This window comes from Bufo bufo, chromosome 3 (assembly GCF_905171765.1).
Source record: "Bufo bufo chromosome 3, aBufBuf1.1, whole genome shotgun sequence".
NCBI classification, from domain to species: Eukaryota; Metazoa; Chordata; class Amphibia; order Anura; family Bufonidae; genus Bufo; species Bufo bufo.
This window is the reverse complement of record NC_053391.1, coordinates 317,634,566-317,647,854: the sequence shown is the minus strand read 5'-3', so window position 1 is coordinate 317,647,854 and position 13,289 is coordinate 317,634,566.

Sequence of the window (13,289 nt, the reverse complement as noted above, 5' to 3'; positions counted from 1 at the left end):
GTAAAAAGTGGCCTGGTCATTAAGGGTGTTTAAGCTAAGGGGGCTGAGGTGTTTAAAGGGCCGAAGCCACAGAAATCCAAGACCATTTTTTAATAAAGAAAGTTTTCTCTGTGTGTTTCTTTAACCACTTAAGGACCACAGGTTTATACCCCCCTAAAGACCAGGCCCTTTTTTACAAATCGGCACTCCACAACTTTAGCGGTTTATTGCTCGGTCATGCAACTTACCACCCAAATGAAATTTACCTCCTTTTCTTCTCACTAATAGAGCTTTCATTTGGTGGTATTTCATTGCTGTTGACATTTTTACTTTTTTTGTTTTTAATCGAAATTTACAGATTTTTTTGCAAAGAAATGACATTTTTCACTTTCAGTTGTAAAATTTTGCAAAAAAAACGACATCCATATATAAATGTGTTTGATAAAAAAAAAATGTTTGGGTAAAAAAAAAATGGTTTAGGTTAAAGTTATAGCGTTTACAAACTATGGTACAAAAATGTGAATTTCCGCTTTTTGAAGCAGCTCTGACTTTCTGAGCACCTGTCATGTTTCCTGAGGTTCTACAATGGCCAGACAGTAGAAAAACCCTACAAATAACCCCATTTCCGAAAGTAGACACCCTAAGGTATTCGCTGATGGGCATAGTGAGTTCCTAGATTTTTTTATTTTTTGTCACAAGTTAGCGGAAAATTATGATTTTATTTATTTTTTTCTTGCAAAGTCTCATATTCCAGTAACTTGTGACAAAAAATAAAAACTTCCATGAACTCACTATGCCCATCACGAAATACCTGGGGGTGTCTTCTTTCCAAAATGGGGTCACTTGTGGGGTAGTTATACTGCCCTGGCATTTTAGGGGCCCGAATGCGAATACACATGTGGTATCGCCGTACTCAGGAGAAGTTGAGCAATGTGTTTTGGGGTGTCTTTTTACATATACCCATGCTGGGTGAGAGAAATATCTCGGCAAAAGACAACTTTTCCCATTTTTTTATACAAAGTTGGCATTTGACCAAGATATTTATCTCACCCAGCATGGGTATATGTAAAATGACACCCCAAAACACATTCCTCAACTTCTCCTGAGTACGGCGATACCACATGTGTGACACTTTTTTGCAGCCTAGGTGGGCAAAGGGGCCCACATTCCAAAGAGCACCTTTCGGATTTCACAGGCCATTTTTTACACATTTTGATTTCAAACTACTTACCACGCATTTGGGCCCCTAAAATGCCAGGGCAGTATAACTACTTCACAAGTGACCCCATTTTAGAAAGAAGACACCCCAAGGTATTTCATGATGGGCATAGTGAGTTCATGGAAGTTTTTATTTTTTGTCACAAGTTAGTGGAATATGAGACTTTGTAAGAAAAAAAAAGAAAAAAAAACCACATCATTTTCCGCTAACTTGTGAAAAAAAATAAAAAATTCTAGGAACTCGCCATGCCCCTCACGGAATACCTTGGGGTGTCTTCTTTCCAAAATGGGGTCACTTGTGGGGTAGTTATACTGCCCTGGCCTTTTAGGGGCAAAAATGCGTGCGAAGTAGTTTCAAATCAAAATCTGTAAAAAATGGCCTGTGAAATTCAAAAGGTGCTCTTTGGAATGTGGGCCCATTTGCCCACCTTGGCTGCAAGAAAGTGTCACACATGTGGTATCACCGTACTCAGGAGAAGTTGGGCAATGTGTTTTGCGGTGTCTTTTTACATATACCCATGCTGGGTGAGAGAAATATCTCGGCAAAAGACAACTTTCCCATTTTTTTATACAAAGTTGGCATTTGACCGAGATATTTATCTCACCCAGCATGGGTATATGTAAAATGACACCCCAAAACACATTCCCCAACTTCTCCTGAGTACGGCGATACCACATGTGTGACACTTTTTTGCAGCCTAGATGCGCAAAGGGGCCCACATTCCTTTTAGGAGGGCATTTTTAGACATTTGGATCCCAGACTTCTTCGCACGCTTTAGGGCCCCTAAAATGCCAAGGCAGTATAAATACCCCACATGTGACCCCATTTTGGAAAGAAGACACCCCAAGGTAATCAATGAGGGGCATGGCGAGTTCAAAGAAATTTTTTTTTTTTTTTGGCACAAGTTAGCGGAAATTGATTTTTTTTGTTTTTTCTCACAAAGTCTCCCTTTCCGCTAACTTGGGACAAAAATTTAAATTTTTCCTGGACTCAATATGCCCCTCAGCGAATACCTTGGGGTGTCTTCTTTCCAAAATGGGGTCATTTGTGGGGTGTTTGTACTGCCCTGGCATTTGAGGGTCTCCGCAGTCTTTACATGTATGGCCAGCATTAGGAGTTTCTGCTATTCTCCTTATATTGAGCATACGGGTAATGAGATTTTTTTTTTCCGTTCAGCCTCTGGGCTGAAAGAAAAAATGAACGGCACAGATTTCTTCATTCGCATCGATCAATGTGGATGAAAAAATCTCTGCCAAAAAGAAAAAGGAGGGGAAAGGCGTCTGCCAGGACATAGGAGCTCCGCCTAACATCCATACCCACTTAGCTCGTATGCCCTGGCAAACCATATTTCTCCATTCACATCAATCGATGTGGATGAATAAATCATTGCCGGGATTTTTTTATTTTTTTTATATATACAAAGTGTTTGCCAAAGCATATGATCACTGCCGCCTCCTCAGCTCATATGCCTCGGCAAACGTATCTTTTACTGCAGAGGAGAAATCTCGTCTTGCAGCGCCGCATACACCGACTTTTGTGTAATCTGACAGCAGCGCAATGCTTCTGTCAGAATGCACATCAGTGCTGCAGCTGCTTGATCGCTTGGTCCACCTAGAAGGTAAAAAAAAAAAAAAAACAGGCCGCAACGCAATAAATTTATTAACATTAACTTTAGAGAACATTAACTTTTATAAACTTTTGAAACAGAACAATAACTTTTTTGCTTACCGGTGATTTTTTTTTTTTTTTTTTTTACCTTTATAGGACAAACCTCTCCTTCCCCATGGGACAATGTGCAAAGTGCAAATTGCCCAGAGATGTGGCGAAGTACATTATGCACTTTGTCCCAGGTGAAAGGAGAGGTTTGTGGCAGCTCTGTGTGAAAGGGCCCTAAGACCCCTGTGTGCCTGTCCTGTGTGACGCAATCCCTACACTAATAGTGTTCCTGAGTGTGGAACTTGCGGAAACACTCCCCTATGCATAGGGCAGGCTGGTCAGGACAGTCAGGACAAAAAAAGGTGGTGTCACGCCTTATTCCACCCCTGCTACAGACACGACATCTTTTTCTTGGGGAACGTTGAGTTGGGGTACCAGGATAGACAGACGGGAAGTGTCTGCCATGTAGCCGGCTCACTACATCAGGGCCTTGGGGCACGGACCCTCCTGGATACAGGAGTTCCGAAATGATCTCTTCCTGGAATTTTAGGAAGGATCCTGTTCTCCCAGCCTTACTGTAGAGAACAAAACTATTATACATCGCCAATTGAATTAAATAAACAGACACCTTCTTATACCAGCGTCTGGTGCGTCGGGAAACTAATTAGGGAGCCAACATCTGGTCATTGAAGTCCACCCCTCCCATGTGAAGGTTATAGTCGTGGACAGAGAGGGGTTTCACAATGACTCAAGTTGCCCGTTCAATGGACAGTCGTGTCTGCGTGAATGGTGGACAGAAGGTAAACGTCCCTCTTGTTCCTCCACTTCACCGCAAGCAGTTCTTGGTCACACAAGGCAGCCCTCTCCCCCCGTGCAAGTCGGGTACTAAGGAGCCGTTGGGGGAAGCCCCGGCGACTAGGTCGCGCGGTGCCACAGCATTGAATTCCGACTAGATGTAAGTGCCGAAAGAGGGCCACGCTTGAGTAAAAATTGTCCACGTATAAGTGGTACCCCTTGTGGAGTAAGGGTTACACCAAGTCCCAGACAATCTTGCCACTGCTCCCCAGGGAGTCAGGACATCCGACCGGCTCCAGTTTTGAGTCTTTTCCCTCATAGACCCTAAAACAATATGTATAGCCTGTGGCCCTTTCACAGAGCTTATACAGTTTGACACCATACCGGGCGCGCTTGCTGGGGATGTACTGTTTTATGCCAAGGCGCCCGATAAAATGTACTAGGGACTCGTCTATGCAGATGTTTTGATTAGGGGTAATCTGGATGACAAATGGTCTATGAGGGGGCGAATTTTATGGAGCCGGTCATAAGCAGGGTGGCCTCTTGGATGACAGGTGCTATTGTCCGTAAAATGCATAAAGCACATGATGGCCTCGAAACGTGCCCTAGACATTGCAGCAGAGAACATGGCCATGTAATGTATTGGGTCTTTAGATCAATATGACCGCAATGCATTTTTTTTAGTTAGACCCATGCTGAGGAGAAAGCCCAAAAAAAATTTAAACTCGGAAACGGTGACTGGTTTCCACCGGAAAGGCTGGGCATAGTAGCTTTCCGGATTGGTGGTAATAAACTGTGTGGCGTAGCGGTTGGTTTCTGCCACAACTAGGTCATAGAGATCCGCAGTGAAGAACAGCTCAAAAAACTGAAGGGCCGATCCTAAATGAGCCGTCTCCACGCGAACTCCAGACTGGGCGGTGAAAGGGGGCAATACGGGTGCGGCGGAATCAGGGGATTGCCAATTAGGATTTGCCAGCACCTCTGGGAGACTAAGGGTTCTACGGGGCGGTGGCTGCGACAAGGGAGTTATGCACGTGCCACCGTACCAGCTGGAACTGCCCTTCTGGTGCTCGCCACTTCACCAGGGAATACGGCAGTGCTGGTAGAAGGTCCAGGGTGTGCTGCGCTGCTGGTGTATGCCGCACCATAAACAAGATCAGCATTAGCACCACTCTGCTGCAAATGAGGATCATCATGCAGGGTAGGCAGAACTCTTACATGGGATCGGGTACGTCTGGCCGCAGCAGGGACCTCTACCTCGTCATCTTCGCTAGCGGTTAGAGTGCCACAGCTGTCTACAGGTTCATATTCTGAACCACTGGATTCAGCGGATGAGGCGTCCCCATCGCTTTCATCCATCACGGCCAGAATCCTGTAGGCCTCTTCAGCGGAATACCCCTTGTTTGACATTTTGGGTTCACTAAATTTAGGGGGTATTCCTCTGAGACTACCCGGGAAAAAGAGCAAACCTACCTAGTAAAAAGGAGTGCTTGCGAAGTAAAGCTGCGATCGCTAATAAAGATCCAAAAAGCTCAAAAGTGATCTTTATAGCGGCGCATCGATTTTACGGTGTTTTTGCAGTGATCAGAAAGAAAAAAAATTCTGTCACTGCGGCGGGGCGGACTGAACGCAAGTGTGGATCAGGCCTGATCAGGCGAACACTGCGTTTTTTGTAGAACCTAAGGTGACCCTAATGTACTTATATAGATCTGATTGCGATCAGTATTGATCACTTACAGATACTATATAGTACTAGTGCTGATTAGCGACAGCGATGACGCTAATCAGCGACTAATCAGTGACTGCGGTGCGGTGGGCTGGGCGCTAAACTACCTAGCAAGTAGCTAACTAACTGGCAGGGATGAGGGACCCTTACAAGGGGGGTGATCAGTGACAGGGGGGTGGACAAGGGGGTGATCAGGGAGTCTAATATGGGTGATCAGGTGCTAAATAAGGGGTTAATAAATGACAGAGGGGGTGTAATGTGTAGTGTGGTGATTTGGTGCTACTTACTGAGCTGCCTGTGTCCTCTGGTGGTCGATCCAAGCGAAAGGGACCACCAGAGGACCAAGCAGCAGTTATATCAGACGCTATTTTCAAAATAGCGTCTGACATAACCATTTCATTCGTCGATTCAAAAATCTACAGCCTGCCAGCCAATGATCGCGGCCGGCAGGCTGTAGAAGAACTTGTGCAGTACGCGATCCTGTGAACGCGTGCTCCTGTGTGCGCGCGTTCACAGGAAATCTCGGCTCATGCGAGATGACGCCAATCGGCGTTAGTGTAGCCTGGGAGCGCCGCAGAGATGACGCCTTTCGGCGTTAGCGTAGCGGTAAGTGGTTAAAAAACAAGATTATTGTGGTTTTTTTCTTAAATATTAAATTGTGCCATTTCTTCTGTGCCCGTTTTCTATCGGTATTTTATGTATGTACTGATTAGTCACAGGGCAGAACCCCTGAAGGATGGGTAACCAATGTACTCCTGATAGGAAATGCATTAAAGGGATATTCCCATCTTGGACATTAGTGGCATACTGCTAGAATATGCCATAAATGTCAGATAGGTGTAGGTACCACCTGTGCGACAGGTCCTGAAGTTAACGGAGAGCACCCTGCACATACACAGTGTCCGCTCCATTAACTGGTATTAGACTTCAAAAAATTGCAAGGCAGGTGCGCTGTGTATCCAATGCCATCATGTGAGATACTGTTTGCTGAGCTGCTTTATCTAATCCTATCATATGTGATACTGTCTGCTGAACTGTGTATCTAATCTTCTCCCAGAATGTACTTATTAGTAATGGTGCCCCCAGTATTTATTTACACTGGTGGCACTATAGGGGCCATTATAAATATTATGGGCTCTACAAGACACGGTATAATTATCTGGCGAACTTATGCCCGTGATGCTAGGTGTCTGAATGGGTTAAAGGCAGGGTATGTAGAGTGCAATGGCCAGCAAATGATGTAGGAGTCAGAAAAATAGGCCATTGGTAAAAAAATAAACATCTCTCTTTACTGTACAGCAAAATAGGAATTGTAGTACATCTAACTATAGCAAAACATAGTTCCAACTGTACACAGTGCAATTCTCTCCCAGTTAGCAGTGTATGCATTTAGACAAGGATATGAGTTATGGCTCTCTTTGTACACTTTGTTGCTAAAGTCTCAACAAAATCTATGGCTGGCAACAGTACCTTGGCTGTAATGGCTATAATGTCCATTGCAGGATACAGGGGTTTGATGGAGCATCTGGCCAGGGTGTGTCCAGGTGTGAAGGGTGTCTTAACAGTGTCCCTCAGTGTAGCAAAGTCTGAATGGCTGTAGTCACAGATTACCTTGCTGACTCCAATGCTTGGCTATGCAGATTCTAAGATCTTCTTTACTCTCCTTTTCTCTTTTTCCGTGGATCTTGCAGAGATCTGTTAGTCTAGTGTGTTTCTTGGGCCTAAGAGGAGGGAGCATTAGGCAAAAATTTCTTCCTTGCTGAACTCTCACTAATCACCCGCCAAACTGAGCTGGGGGCGGATCCTGGTTACCACCCAATCTCCTGCAAAGGACTAAGCCAGGATTAATAAACCTTGGCTGGGCCATCCATACATGGCTAAGCTGGGTTTTAAATACAGAAAAACAATACTGTACATACCATAAAATTCGATTAAAGAACAAACCATTTGCAGATACCCCCTGCTCTGGGGGGCTGCAAGGAAAAAGTGCTAACCCATTATCTATACTCTGTACATTATTACATTCAAACTGGCCGCTGTCATGTTGAGACACTGTTTGTGATGTCATGATTAGAATCCTGGCAGATGACTCTCTTTCTTGTGACATCAAAATGGGGGCTATGGCTCATTTACATATGATGTCATAAAGGGCGGTGGGTATATATTGAGGTGATGCACTGACCCCAGCCTCAGTCTGCAGGGCTGGCTCTCTCCTTTAGGGGCCTCTGACGAGCAGCACAGGACCAGATCGGGTAAGTTTGTCCGGCTTTTTCTTCATGTGTTTGAGACTTGTTTTTGCTGATCTTTATTTTCTATTTGTTGTATACAATGTGAGAGCTTTGTATGACCCTCTGCGGCCCCCGAAAATCAGCCTCAGGTGTGACACTGAACCTCCTCCAATGGAAGAATCCCAGGAGAATGTGAAGAAGGAGCCTCCATCTCCCTTAAAGGGCCGAAGCCACAGAAATCCAAGACCATTTTTTAAAAAAGAAAGTTTTCTCTGTGTGTTTCTTTAACCTCCTCAGGACCGCCGTACGCAGGATTGCGTCCTGGCGGCGGCCCTGCTCTTCTGGGTGGACGCATATACGCATCCTCTCGCGACAGCCGAGATTTCCTGTGAACGCGGTCACACAGGCGCGCGCGCTCACAGGAACGGAAGGTAAGCGAGTGGATCTCCAGCCTGCCAGGGGCGATCGTTCGCTGGCAGGCTGGAGATGTGATTTTTTTTAACCCCTAACAGGGATATTAGACGCTGTTTTGATAACAGCGTCTAATATACCTGCTACCTGGTCCTATGGTGGTCCCTTTTGTTTGGATCGACCACCAGAGGACACAGGCAGCTCAGTAAAGTAGCACCAAACACCACTACACTACACTACACCCCCCCTGTCACTTATTAACCCCTTATCAACCACTGATCACCCCTGATCACCCATATAGACTCCCTGATCACCCCCCTGTCATTGATCACCCCCCTGTCATTGATCACCCCCCTGTAAGGCTGCATTCAGAGGTCCGTATGATTTTTACGGATCCACTGATAGATTGATCGGATCCGCAAAACACGTACGGACGTCTGAATGGAGCCTTACAGTGGGGTGATCAATGACGGGGGTGATCACCCCATATAGACTCCCTGATCACCCCCCTGTCATTGATCACCCCCCTGTAAGGCTGCATTCAGATGTCCGTATGTTTTTTACGGATCCACGGATACATGGATCGGATCCGCAAAACACATACGGATATCTGAATGGAGCCTTATAGGGGGGTGATCAATGACAGGGGGGTGATCACCCCATATAGACTCCCTGATCACCCCCTGTCATTTTTCACCCCCCTGTCATTGATCACCCCCCTGTAAGGCTGCATTCAGATGTCCGTATGTTTTTTACGGATCCACGGACACATGGATCGGATCCGCAAAACACATACGGATATCTGAATGGAGCCTTATAGGGGGGTGATCAATGACAGGGGGGTGATCACCCCATATAGACTCCCTGATCACCCCCCTGTCATTGATCACCCCCCTGTCATTGATCACCCCCCTGTAAGGCTGCATTCAGATGTCCGTATGTTTTTTACGGATCCACGGATACATGGATCGGATCCGCAAAACACATACGGATATCTGAATGGAGCCTTATAGGGGGTGATCAATGACAGGGGGGTGATCACCCCATATAGACTCCCTGATCACCCCCCTGTCATTTTTCACCCCCCTGTCATTGATCAGCCCCCTGCAAGGCTGCATTCAGATGTCCGTATGTTTTTTACGGATCCACGGATACATGGATCGGATCCGCAAAACACATACGGATATCTGAATGGAGCCTTATAGGGGGGTGATCAATGACAGGGGGGTGATCACCCCATATAGACTCCCTGATCACCCCCCTGTCATTGATCACCCCCCTGTCATTGATCACCCCCCTGTAAGGCTGCATTCAGATGTCCGTATGATTTTTATGGATCCACTGATACATGGATCGGATCCGCAAAACACATACGGATATCTGAATGGAGCCTTATAGGGGGGCGATCAATGACAGGGAGGTGATCACCCCATATAGACTCCCTGATCACCCCCCTGTCATTTTTCACCCCCCTGTCATTGATCACCCCCCTGTAAGGCTGCATTCAGATGTCCGTATGTTTTTTACGGATCCACGGATACATGGATCGGATCCGCAAAACACATACGGATATCTGAATGGAGCCTTATAGGGGGTGATCAATGACAGGGGGGTGATCACCCCATATAGACTCCCTGATCACCCCACCGTCATTTTTCACCCCCCTGTCAATGATCAGCCCCCTGTAAGGCTGCATTCAGATGTTCGTATGTTTTTTACGGATCCACGGATACATGGATCGGATCCGCAAAACACATACGGATATCTGAATGGAGCCTTATAGGGGGGTGATCAATGACAGGGGGGTGATCACCCCATATAGACTCCCTGATCACCCCCCTGTCATTGATCACCCCCATGTCATTTTTCACCCCTCTGTCATTGATCACCCCCCTGTAAGGCTGCATTCAGATGTCCGTATGTTTTTTACGGATCCACGGATACATGGATCGGATCCACAAAACACATACGGCTATCTGAATGGAGCCTTATAGGGGGGTGATCAATGACAGGGGGGTGATCACCCCATATAGACTCCCTGATCACCCCCCTGTCATTGATCACCCCCCTGTCATTGATCACCCCCCTGTCATTGATCACCCCTCTGTAAGGCTGCATTCAGATGTCCGTATGATTTTTACGGATCCACTGATACATGGATCGGATCCGCAAAACACATAAGGATATCTGAATGGAGCCTTATAGGGGGGTGATCAATGACAGGGGGGGTGATCACCCCATATAGACTCCCTGATCACCCCCCTGTCATTTTTCACCCCCCTGTCATTGATCACCCCCCTGTAAGGCTGCATTCAGATGTCCGTATGATTTTTACGGATCCACTGATACATGGATCGGATCCGCAAAACACATACGGACATCTGAATGGAGCCTTACAGGGGGGTGATCACCCCATATAGACTCCTTGATCACCCCCCTGTCATTGATCACCCCCCTGTAAGGCTGCATTCAGATGTCCGTATGATTTTTACGGATCCACTGATACATGGATCGGATCCGCAAAACACATACGGACATCTGAATGGAGCCTTATAGGGGGGTGATCAATGACAGGGGGGTGATCACCCCATATAGACTCCCTGATCACCCCCCTGTCATTGATCACCCCCCTGTCATTGATCACCCCCCTGTAAGGCTCCATTCAGACATTTTTTTGGCCAAAGTTAGCGGAAATTATTATTTTTTTTTCTTACAAAGTCTCATATTCCACTAACTTGTGTCAAAAAATAAAATCTCACATGAACTCACCATACCCCTCACGGAATCCAAATGCATGAAATTTTTTTGACATTTATATTCCAGACTTCTTCTCACGCTTTAGGGCCCCTAGAATGCCAGGGCAGTATAAATACCACACATGTGACCCCATTTCGGAAAGAAGACACCCCAAGGTATTCCGTGAGGGGCATATTGAGTCCATGAAAGATTGAATTTTTTGTCCCAAGTTAGCGGAAAGGGAGACTTTGTGAGAAAAAATAAATAAATATCAATTTCCGCTAACTTGTGCCCAAAAAAATTTTTTTTTAGGAACTCGCCATGCCCCTCATTGAATACCTTGGGGTGTCTTCTTTCCAAAATGGGGGCCCTGGCATTCTAGGGGCCCTAAAGCATGAGAAGAAGTCTGGGATCCAAATGTCTAAAAATGCTCATAAAAGGAATGTGGGCCCCTTTGCGCATCTAGGCTGCAAAAAAGTGTCACACATGTGGTATCGCCGTACTCAGGAGAAGTTGGGCAATGTGTTTTGGGGTGTCATTTTACATATACCCATGCTGGGTGAGATAAATATCTTGGTCAAATGCAAACTTTGTATAAAAAAATGGGAAAAGTTGTCTTTTGCCGAGATATTTCTCTCACCCAGCATGAGTATATGTAAAAAGACACCCCAAAACCCATTGCCCAACTTCTCCTGAATACGGCGATACCACATGTGTGACACTTTTTTGCAGCCTAGGTGGGCAAAGGGGCCCACATTCCAAAGAGCACCTTTCGGATTTCACAGGTCATTTACCTACTTACCACACATTAGGGCCCCTAGAATGCCAGGGCAGTATAACTACCCCACAAGTGACCCTATTTTGGAAAGAAGACACCCCAAGGTATTCTGTGAGGGGCATGGCGAGTTCCTAGAATTTTATTTTTTTTGTCACAAGTTAGCGGAAATGATGATTTTTTTTTTCCTTACAAAGTCTCATATTCCACTAACTTGTGACAAAAAATAAAAACTTCCATGAACTCACTATGCCCATCATGAAATACCTTGGGGTGTCTTCTTTCCAAAATGGGGTCACTTGTGGGGTAGTTATACTGCCCTGGCATTCTAGGGGCCCTAATGTGTGGTAAGTAGTTTGATATCAAAATCTGTAAAAAATGGCCGGTGAAATCCGAAAGGTGCTAAGGGGGCTGAGGTGGTTAAGAAGCATTCAGTTTTGATCCGTCATAACAGAAGTCTATGGGAATCATAACGGATCCGTCTGGTTCCCGTTATGCGAGTCGGAAAACAAAGTCCTGTCGACAGGACATTTTTCCCATTCTGCATAACGGAAACAAGACGGATCCGTTATGATTCCCATAGACTTCTATTATGACGGAAACTTTGCATTCAATCATAATACAAGTTTATGGGCAACATAACGGATCCGCCCTGGTTTCCGTTATTCAGGACTGGAGTCTTGCATAATGGAAACCAGGACTGATCTGTTATGCTGCCCGCAGACTTGTATTATAAAGCAGCGGTCCCCGTGACCTAGGACCGGGCCCTGGAAGATGGTTTGCCGGGCCGCGGCGATCAGGGCAGTCTTTCATTAGTACAGAAGGACCAGGAAGCGGTGAAGGATCTGTACTCACCGCTTCCTGGTCCATGGCTCGGCTACCGGCTGTGCAGGGCTGCGCACAGCATGAGGTCGCTCTGTGACCTCACGCTGTGCGCCGCTATAGACAGCCAGCCGACATCAGAATAAAGAGGATCGCGATGGTGACCAGGAGCAGGAGAGGTAAGTGTTTTTTTAATTTTATTTGCACTGGGAGCTGATGGCTGACCTGGGGGACATATGGGTGACCTGGGGGACATACGGCTGACCTGGGGGATATATGGCTGACATGAGGGGCTGACTTATGGCTGACATAAGTGGCTGACTTATGGCTGACATGAGGGGCTAACATATGGCTGACATGAGGGGCTGACATATGGCTGACATGAGGGGCTGACTTATGGCTGACATGGGGGGCTTATGGCTGACATGGGGGGCTGACATGAGGGGCTGACATGGGGGGCTGACTTATGGCTGACATGGGGGGCTGAATTATGGCTGACATGGGGGGCTGACATGAGGGGCTGACATGGGGGGCTGACTTATGGCTGACATGGGGGGCTGACTTATGGCTGACATGGGGGGCTTATGGCTGACATGGGGGGCTGACATGAGGGGCTGACATGGGGGGCTGATAGATGACTAAAGGTTTGTGGGTTGATCTGAGGTCTGATTAACATTGGGGGTCTGATTGCTGGTCTGACCTGAGGTGTAATGAAAAATATTTTTTTCTTATTGCTCTCCTCTAAAACCTAGGTGTGTCTTAGAGGGCGAAAAATACGGTACAGTGCAGCAGAGACCAGTGCAGCAGAGACCAGTGCAGCAGAGACCAGTGCAGCAGAGACCATAGTCAGTTTATATAGTCGTTATATAGTGTTATATATTTTAATATGCACCTTGTGTTTTGTTATGTGCGTTCTCTTTATAGGTCCCAGATATCTTGAGT